The sequence below is a fragment of the Panthera pardus genome, unplaced genomic scaffold, assembly GCF_024362965.1.
Source record: "Panthera pardus isolate Hobbes unplaced genomic scaffold, ASM2436296v1 HiC_scaffold_4, whole genome shotgun sequence".
Taxonomy (NCBI): Eukaryota; Metazoa; Chordata; class Mammalia; order Carnivora; family Felidae; genus Panthera; species Panthera pardus.
Genome location: NW_026526969.1, coordinates 5,751,353 through 5,760,288, shown reverse-complemented (window position 1 = coordinate 5,760,288; position 8,936 = coordinate 5,751,353). Strand labels below are relative to the sequence as shown.

General features: G+C 59.3%; 1 long non-coding RNA gene across 1 annotated transcript; it reads right to left on the bottom strand.

Annotated features, from left to right (window-relative positions):
- Positions 1–2,477: 2,477 nt before the first annotated feature.
- Positions 2,478–8,742, bottom strand: LOC128774724 (uncharacterized). The gene is made up of 2 exons (XR_008419146.1): positions 8,290–8,742; positions 2,478–3,835 (listed from the first exon to the last, which is right to left on the bottom strand). It is a non-coding gene; the product is annotated as an uncharacterized LOC128774724 (long non-coding RNA).
- Positions 8,743–8,936: the final 194 nt, after the last annotated feature.

The window sequence follows — 8,936 nt, the reverse complement described above, 5'->3', positions numbered from 1 at the left end:
AAATTAAGGTATGGGGGTGCCTGGGGGGCTCAGTCGGTTGAGCATCTGACTTCGGCTCAGGTCCTGATCTCGCAGTTCGTGGGTTCCATCCCCGTGTCAGGCTCTGTGCTGACAGCTCAGAGCCTGGAGCCTGTTTCAGATTCCGTGTCTCCCGCTCTCTCTGCCCCTCCCCTGCGTGCACTCTGTCTGAAAAATAAATAAACATTAAAAACAAAAAAATAAAAAAAGAATGTTGGGGGGCAGACAAGGAGGTTTTCAGGACACCCAGTGGCCGTTGGTCTCGGAACCTTTGGGTTCCAAGTGCCCGGCTGGCCCTGGCACATGTGTCCCCCTGAGCAGCGGCTCCATGAAGCCTTCAGGACCTCGGGGGGGGGGGGAGGTGGGAAGCCCCAGCACTCCAGATCCAGGCCCACCACCCCTCATTCAGTGAACACCCAGCTACTGATCTTACTTAGGCAGGGAGTATTCTAGGGGCAGGACACAGAGCCGAGAAGAACGCGGAGCAGAGCCCTGGCCTCGCCCAAGAGCTTGGCGCGAGGTGGTCTTGGCCGTCAGCAACGACACGAAGCTCCAGGTCTAGTGGGTGGGCCCGGGCAGAGGGTTTCTCAGAGCCGGATGTCGCTCTAGGAGCTGGGGCAGGAGACCTACAAATGTCCGCAAATGTCAAAGGGCACCTCTAAGGCAGTCCCGGCGGGCAAGGCGCTGGTGGCCTCTGAGCAAATTAGAAAGGGGCTCTGGTCCAGGCAGATGCAGCGGACCGAGGAGGTGCCCTGGGACTGAGCCCTGGTGAGCTGAGTGTGGCCCCGGCTTGCCTGCCCGCGTGCTGCCCGACCTCAGAAGCCTGGAGCAGGCGGTCTACATGTCAGTGTGTCTGGCTTTCCTCCCCGCCAGGGTCCCTCAGGCTGCAGAGGGCTGGGGGTGCTGAGGCCAGGTAGCAGGGGCACTCACAGCCAATGTCACGGGGCCTTATACGTGCCAGGAACAGTTCTGACCATTTGGCCTGCAGAACTCATTTCATTCCCACAGCACCCCCTCGGGGTGGGCACGCTCCTTGCCCCCGTTTGATCAGTGAGGTCGCTGATGCACAGAGAGGTGAGGTTATTTGCCCAAAGACACACAGCTAGCAAGGGGCAGGGCTAAAATTAGCATTAAAATTTTTTTTTAATGTTTTATTTTTCTGAGAGACAGAGAGAGACAGAGCACGAGTAGGGGAGGTGCAGGGAGAGAGAGACCCAGAATCCAAAGCAGGCTCCAGGCTCTGAGCTGTCAGCACAGATTCCGACGCAGGGCTCAAACTCTGAACTGTGAGATCATTACCCTAGCCGAGGTCGGATGCTTAAGCTACTGAGCCACCCAGGCGCCCCTAGAATTGGCACTCTTCACCACTCCGCTGGACAACCTCATTCTCTTTATCGCTTGGTTCTCTTTGGTTCTGGCTCAGATGGACACCACTTAGGATTAAACTGGGGGGAATTCGTTAGAATGTTAGAGAATTCCTCTCATTTAAAAATGAGGAAACTGAAGCCCAGAGAGGGGAAGGGACTTGTCTGTAGTTGCACAGCACAGACACAAAGACAAAGAGTCTCCAATGGGAGCAAACAGGCCCCCATCTGTCGCCTGAGGGACACCGCCCCTTCTGAGACTTCAAGGGGTCCGGGGCTCAGCCTCGGGGGCCCTGGCAGGCGAGGCCTCAGCGATTAGGTGGTTTGTCCCGAGAGGACAGACTGGGGCTGAAATCTGGCCCACACTCAGCTGGCCAACCTCGTGGGTCTCGGGCCCGCCATTCAGGGGCCCCGGGTGAGGGGACAGAAATAGGCCATCTGTGAGCTTTCCCAGGGCTGTGCCGCATTGGGCCCACCGCCTCCAAGCGCGCGGGCATTCTCTGCTCATTTATTTATTTTCAGAGCAGGAAAGTGGATTTGAAACGCTCCTCCTGAATGTTTACCCCTGCGGGAATGTCGGGCTTATGAATAATGCAGCAAGTCAGGGGCTGGGGGCCAGGCGAGCTCTGTCCTGTCCCTGAAGTTGCCACACGCGGGCCTGGGGCAGAGCTCGCCCTGCCACTTGCTGCTCAGTGATTTTGGGGAGATGCTCTGAGCCTCAGAGCCCCCAGCCATAAATGGGGGTCCTGAGCCTCTCCCCGCCTCCACAGAGGGGCCCACGGAGGCTGTCCCGTCCTTGCCACCTCGGCCTTCCCCTTGGGCACTGCTGTTCTTGCTCGTGGACTTCATCTGGTTCTCAGTGTCACCAGCCTCTCCTGAACATGTACTTGAGCACGTCAGCAGTCGAACAGAGCAGAGAATGAGGCAGTCCCCGGCGGCTGGAGGGCGCAGGCGGAGGGAAGGCCTGGTTCCATGGACCGAGTTGGCTCAGCTCTGAGTAGGGCTGTTGGGTAGCTGCCCTAGGCACCTCTCGCCCCAGGCCTCGGGTTGTCTTGGGCTCTCTCAAAGGGGCTATTTTTTTTTTTAATTGAGACAGAGAGAGAGAGAGAGAGAGTGAGCACGTGAGCGAAGAAGGGGCAGAGAGAGAGAGAGGGAGAGAGAGAATCCCAAGCAGGTTCCGTGCTGTCAGCACAGAGCCTGACGCAAGACCGGATCTCATGAAGTGAACCGTGAGATCACGACCTGAGCCTAAATCAAGAGTCAGACGTTTAAACAACTGAGCCACCCAGGTGCTCCTCAAAGGGGCTGTTTTTATGTCCAAGGCAGTCTGGAGTGCATGTTTCTACCCTGGGCCTCCAGACACGCTTCTCCTGAAGGAAGGCCCCTGGATGCAGGAGATGTCCCCTGTTCCCCAGGGAACTGTGCCTGGGACAGTGGCCCTGTCCTGCCCCTTAGCCCCCCGCCAGGACCCCTCGGCCGCCTCTGAGTTCCTGTGGGACTGAATCGCCAGTCACACCAACTTGGGTGTGGAAGGACCATCCTTGGGCCACCTCGCCTTCCAGGCAGAAGTCACAACACAGCCTTGGAGTGCCCTCTGTTGGTGGGGTGACAGATGCGGTCCCGCACACCCCACAGGCTTCTAAATGCTTCCTGCTGAGCCTAAAAGCAGGAGCGACTTAAGTTAGATTTAAGCAGGGACGACTGTTGGGTGTTAAAATGGATGAGCCAATGCTCGAGCAGCCGCAAGTTCTCTGGAGAGGGCGGGGGTTGGGGGGGTGGGGGCTTGGCTGGGGGCGAGGGAGGGACCATGCAACCCCTCGGGGTGCTACCATCCCCCACGCCATCCCTCAAGCCCTGGGAGGCAGTGACCTCACGCTACTCTCTATCATAATATTTACCAACAGAGCTGCAATTGAGCCAGGAAGCTTGGCAATTATAATCATGTTATCATTATTGCTGATAATTCCGATCATAAGCATAAATTATAAACAGGAGCGGGGCACAGTGGGTAAGAGCAGGGGGCAGGGACAGCTGTGTGTGTGGGCGGGGTGAGACCGGCCTGTCTCCCCTGCTCCCAGTCCCCTCCTGTTTCTGGCTGAGGCCAAGTCCCCTCCAGAGCCTGGCCCAGGGATACGGTGGCTGCAGGGGGGGGGCGGGGGGCGGGGGCTCCAGGTGGCCTTTTCCTGCCAGGGTCCCGAGGTTGTCCTGACGGCCTCACACCAAGCCCCACTCTGCCGCGGAGAAACTGTTAAGCCGCAATTATTACAGAGACAGTCTTTCCGAATTGATCTTTCAGTGACTCGCGGCTGCAGCCATGGAGACGGCCCCAACTCAATTACATGCCTCTCTCTGTTCTTGACAGATTCCAGTGGAGAGTCGGAGGAGGAGGCAGAGAGAGGAGGCGTGAGGTAGGGGGGGTGCAGAGAGCGAGGGGTAGTGTTGAAGAGAGCGACCTACAAAGACAGCAACAAACAGATGGGAGAGAAACATGCAGGGAGAAAACAGAGATCAACGAGGCACCTGACAGTAGACAGAGGAGGCCCGTGTCGATCCATTCATTCATTTCGCAGATGTTTGTACACTCACTGGCCTGGGTGCGTGACAGTGTCCGTCCCACCTCCTCCCTTACCTGAGCTTTCGGTTGAATGGGTGAATCCAACGGGGAGCGAATCACCCAGCATAAAATCAACCGGGCCGAGGACTCAAGAGTGCCAGAGGGCACTTAGGCGGGCAGCCTGGCCGGTGAGGTCAGGAAGGCTGAGACCTACCGGAAGAGGGGCTGGCCCCGTGGGGGACAGGCAGGGCACTGGGTTCAGGACACTGTGCAAAGGCCAGCTTTCCTTCCACGACGCAAAAGCTAAAATCTGACTCCAAGGCCTGGACAGACCCCTCTTTTGGGGGAAGAGGGTTTTGGAAGGCTGGGGGGGGCGCCCAGGAGGGACCCTTCTCCTGGGGGTGAGGACCCTGGGTTCCCAGAAAATCCCAAGGTAGGAGAGAAACATTTTAGCGAGCCCCGAGGCCCTGGCCCAGTGGGCCTTTGGCACGGGGGCCAGAGGGGGCCATCTGCTTGGTTCCCTATTCCCCATGGGGTCAGGGGCATGGCCTCAGACTGAGATGGATGCCCCCCCCCCCCCTCTGGCTCATTGCTGCACACACCACAGCTGCCGGCCCAGAGCCCCCAGATTCAGGGTCTGGGTCTGTACGATATCCAGTACGGACAGGGTGAATTGGTATACAACCCAGGCCCTCCCATCTCAGGGCCAGTCTGATCCAGGCAGATGCCAGGCCTGTGACAGAGAGCCAGCACCGAGTGCCCCGTGGCACAAGGGACATGGCAGTGAGCCAGTACTGCGTGGCTGAGTGTGGTTAAATCAGAGACGCCAGAGCTTGAACGGCGCTCCCTAAACTTGACCGTGTATCACAAGAGCCAGGGACCCTGTTCTGCAGTGCAAAGTCCCCGGGCCTCTCTCCCACCCGGCCAGTGTCTGAGCCAACACATCTCCTGGAAGGGCCCGGACCTGCACCTTTCACAGGCACACGAGGCGAGGAACCTGAGGCCCAGGATCTTCCAAATCAGCAGCGAGCTGAGACCGAAGATGCTTCCAGGTGACCCCTTAGCCGCTAGCCACATATGAAAGCCAAACTGAGATGTGTTGTGTTACAACAGACATTGGGTATCGAAGACTTCGTATGAGGGAAAGGACGGAAAACATCTCAGTCTTTAAAAATATTATTACGTGCTCAAACGAATATAATTTGGATATGTCAGGTTACATAAAATATATCGTTAAAATTAATCTCACCTGTTCCTTTCTCATTTTTGCTAACTACGAGGAAATTTAAAATTTCCTCTGCGGTGTGCATTTGTGGCTCGCATTCTATTTCTGTTGGCCAGCACTGCCCCAGACTACTTACCAGGGCCAAACCCTGGGGCCTGGGAGGCTGAGGCGCAGATCTGCCCGTGTCCTCGCGGAAGACCTCCTGGCTTCCTACCCCAGCTTGCCAGCTTCGGTGCCTGAAATCCCAGAACGTGGGCTCTATTTTGTTGGGGTCCGGAAGCCTTGGAGGACTCTGAGAGGTGACTCGACTGATCAAATACCCCAGAGAAGGAAATGCTCTCTGTCCTTGGTGGCCTGGATGAGCCACGGAAAGAAAGATTTGGGAATGAAAAGAGTTGCTGCTGGTGACCTGGGGGATGGCCCGCCTTGGGAGGCGGGGGGAGGATTTGGAGGTCCCCAAGCAAGCCCATCAGCTACCCTTTGGTGCCATGCAGCCCCCATATCACCTGAGCACCCTGGCCGGTAGGGATAACATTTATCATCTGGGCTACGGGTTCTATGGGTCCTGCACATTCCATACACCGAATCTCATTTTCCCTTTGATTTCCACGATGGAACAGGAGGTACGCTCTGAAGAGAAAGAGGCGTAGCTGGTTCCAGAAACCGTTTGAGTCTTATTTTTAAAGGATGAATACTAATTATCAGCTAAAATCATTTCCTGAAAATCCAAGGAAACCCACAGAGATGGCAAAACGGAGTGGCGGGTTGGGGACCGGGAGCCCTGAGGTCCATCCCCGACCTGCACCACTGGGCTGCTGTGTCAGCCCTTCCCCCCTCGGTGAGATGGAAGGTGCTGATTTCACTGTCCTCACCTTTGGCCCCTGTGGTCACGTCTAGGGTAGCATATCCTAGGCTCCTCCCCATAGGCTTGCCCCAAGGTAAGGAGGCTGTCCTTCTATCTCTTCTATGACTCCCTGGAGTCTTACCTCCAAGGAGCAAGAACCCAAGAGACGTGGCCAAGATCGTGGGAAAGGAAATGATGCGCACAGGAGGTCAGGGAGCCAGGACTGGGCCCACACCCCAGGGAAGCAGGGAACTGAGTCCCTGGGGGCAGTTCTGGCCAGTCTACTGGTCCGAGACCCTGGGATACAGGCACTGGGCCAGGAGAGAGAGATCAGCTCCTGCCAGGGAGTCCCTGAACTGACAGGACGCACAGGTACACACTTCCGCAGATGCCCTGGCATCTTACGTTCCCATCTGTGAAATGGGGATTGTCAGGTCCACCTGCCGGAATGGTTGTCAGGAAGGTGGGATGAACGAGGGCACGGAAGAGGCTTTGTGATGGAAGGAGTCCTGTGACTTCCAGGTTATGAAGGGGAAGGCAGTGAGAGCAGCCTCGGTTTCCACGTCTGTGTAGGACAGGGATGCAGCCAGGCCTGAGGGAGGGTGAGGCCAGTGGAGGCTCCTATAGGCGGGGAGCAGCCACCAGCAAGGACTTCTCAACCAAACTCCCCTCCCGGCCGAGGGAACTCCTGCTGCCCTTCTCCGGGGAAGGAACCGAACTTGACAAAAATGGAATGCCCCTGACCTTGTCCTTAGAATCCTCACCTCTGCAGGAAGACCCGGTCCAGCAAGACTCTGAGAGGGGCTTTGCCCCTAGAAGAAGCCAACAAATTAAAAAATTGAGAACTACTCCCTGCCGAGTACCTACTACCCAGCAGGCACTGCACTAAGCATCTCCCCTGTGGCACATGTCATTCAGCCCTCCCAATCATCACACAGAGAAAGGAGTACCTTGGCTCCATATTACAGATCAGGAAGCTGAGGCCCAGAGAGGGCAATCGCCTTGGCCTAGGACATACAGTTAATGAATGTGAAGCCAGGGGTCATACCCTAGTCACACGTAGCGGGGCAGGGGCTAGACGTGCCGGGCCAAGGCCTTCTGCTGTGGCGCGCTGCCCCCAGTCTGCCTGGGCAAGGTTGGGGGCAGACTGGCTGTTCTGGACGGGGAAGAACAGCCCAGAGGTTGGAAGAGGGCATCGGTCAGCAACACCCCACTCGCATTATTGCTGCTCTGGATTCTGCCTGCAGAGGGCAGTAGTGAGCACACACCGGTACTCCCTCCCCACCAGGCCTCTCAGCTCCTCCAGGCCCTGGGGCACACAGGCTTCCGGCACTCTGCCCCAGGACTTGGGGGTCTGGAAAGCATTCTCCCAGAAAACAGCCAGCCCCTCCTGACCAGCTTGCCCCAGCTGGACCCACTGAGGCCACGCCTTACCACCATTGCAGTTGGATGGATGGACCGTAGGCCAGTGGGCTCAACCGGGGCTATGGAGACAGTTCCAGCCGCGCCATGCACATACTGTACGTCCCTAAGCGGGTCACCTCCCCTCATTGTAAAACGAGGCCAGTACAACAACAGGGTGTCAGGATGTCCCCCAGGTCTTCTGGTGATGAGGGGGATAGGGAGGTACCCCCGAGAGGGCAAAGGCAGTGTGTGACGAAGGGGGCTTCTGTGGCCTCATTCCTCACTCCAACTCCTCTGACCAACACCGTGGGCAAGGCATTCTGGGCACCAGGGGCCCCTCTGGGCTTGGCCTTGGGCTGGGCACTGTGGACCTGGCCTGCCCAGGAGAAGCTCTGTCTGATGGGCTCGTGGGCTAGACCTGCCCAGCCAAGTTTATTCTTTACCAAGTGCCCGCTGTGCGCCCAGCAGGGCCCCAAGGAGGTTGGGGGAAGACTCCGTGGGCTTTGCTGGGACCTCGAAGGTTCTCAATCTCCATCTGGCTCTCTCCATCTAGGCCAGGGGTTCCCTGGGGTTGGGGCCTGCCTGGCTCGTGTCCCTCCCAGGAGTGCCCAGCATAGCAAGGGCCCAGCACAGGGCTCGGGGCACCACTCCCTCTACTGAATGAAGATGCGCAGCTTTGGACAGGATGAGAGGTGTGCTCCCTGATTCCGTAGGACGGCTGGTATGGTAGGGGAAGGGGGTGGCAAACGCCTGAGTCGGGGATCAGAAGGAAGGCTGCCCAGGCAAGATGGGCCTTGGAGCCTCCAGCTGGATCTGCTGCGACCTTGGGCAGGCCACTGCCTTCCTTCACATCCCCGGGGACAAAGGCTGAAAGAGGTACCTGGACCGGCCACCGGAAGCCAACCTGGGCAAGGTGGGAGTGACCAGTCAGCCGACGACTTCGGTTCTCCAGCCGCCGCCGCCGCCTCCGCCGCGCAGGGCGCCGGGCCCTGCTCCAGGGTGTCTCCCCGCGCCCGCTGAGTGACCTTGACCCTGCGCCCCGGGAACCCCGCGCCCCGGCTTCGTAATCCGCCCCTGACGGGGCGCTGGGGAGGCGGAGGGGCGTCGCCGGGCAGCCAGGGGGCGCCGAGGCCGCGGGCGCCCCTCCCGCGGGCCCCCCTGGCGGCGGGCGCTGGGGCGGCGCGCGCTCGGGGCGCCGGGGGCGGGGCGGGGGCGCGGCGCTCCCCCCGCGGTGCCCAGGCCGGGGCGCGGGGCGGGCCGGGCGGGCTAATCCCGTATGTAAATGGCAGCCAATGGAGGGTGGTGTTGCGCGGGGCTGGGATTAGGGCCGGGGCGAATGGCTGGCAATCTTACTGGGATTACAGAACAAAGAGCCTCCCTGCGCTCCCGCTCTCGGCTCCGCTCCCCGCGCCGCGCCCCGCCCTCCGCCGCAGCCCGCGCCGGGGGTGGGGGCCGCCGAGCGCCAGCCCCCCGGCCGGCCCGAGAGCCCCCGCCGCGGCCCCTCCCCGGCCGGCGCCCCGCGCCCCG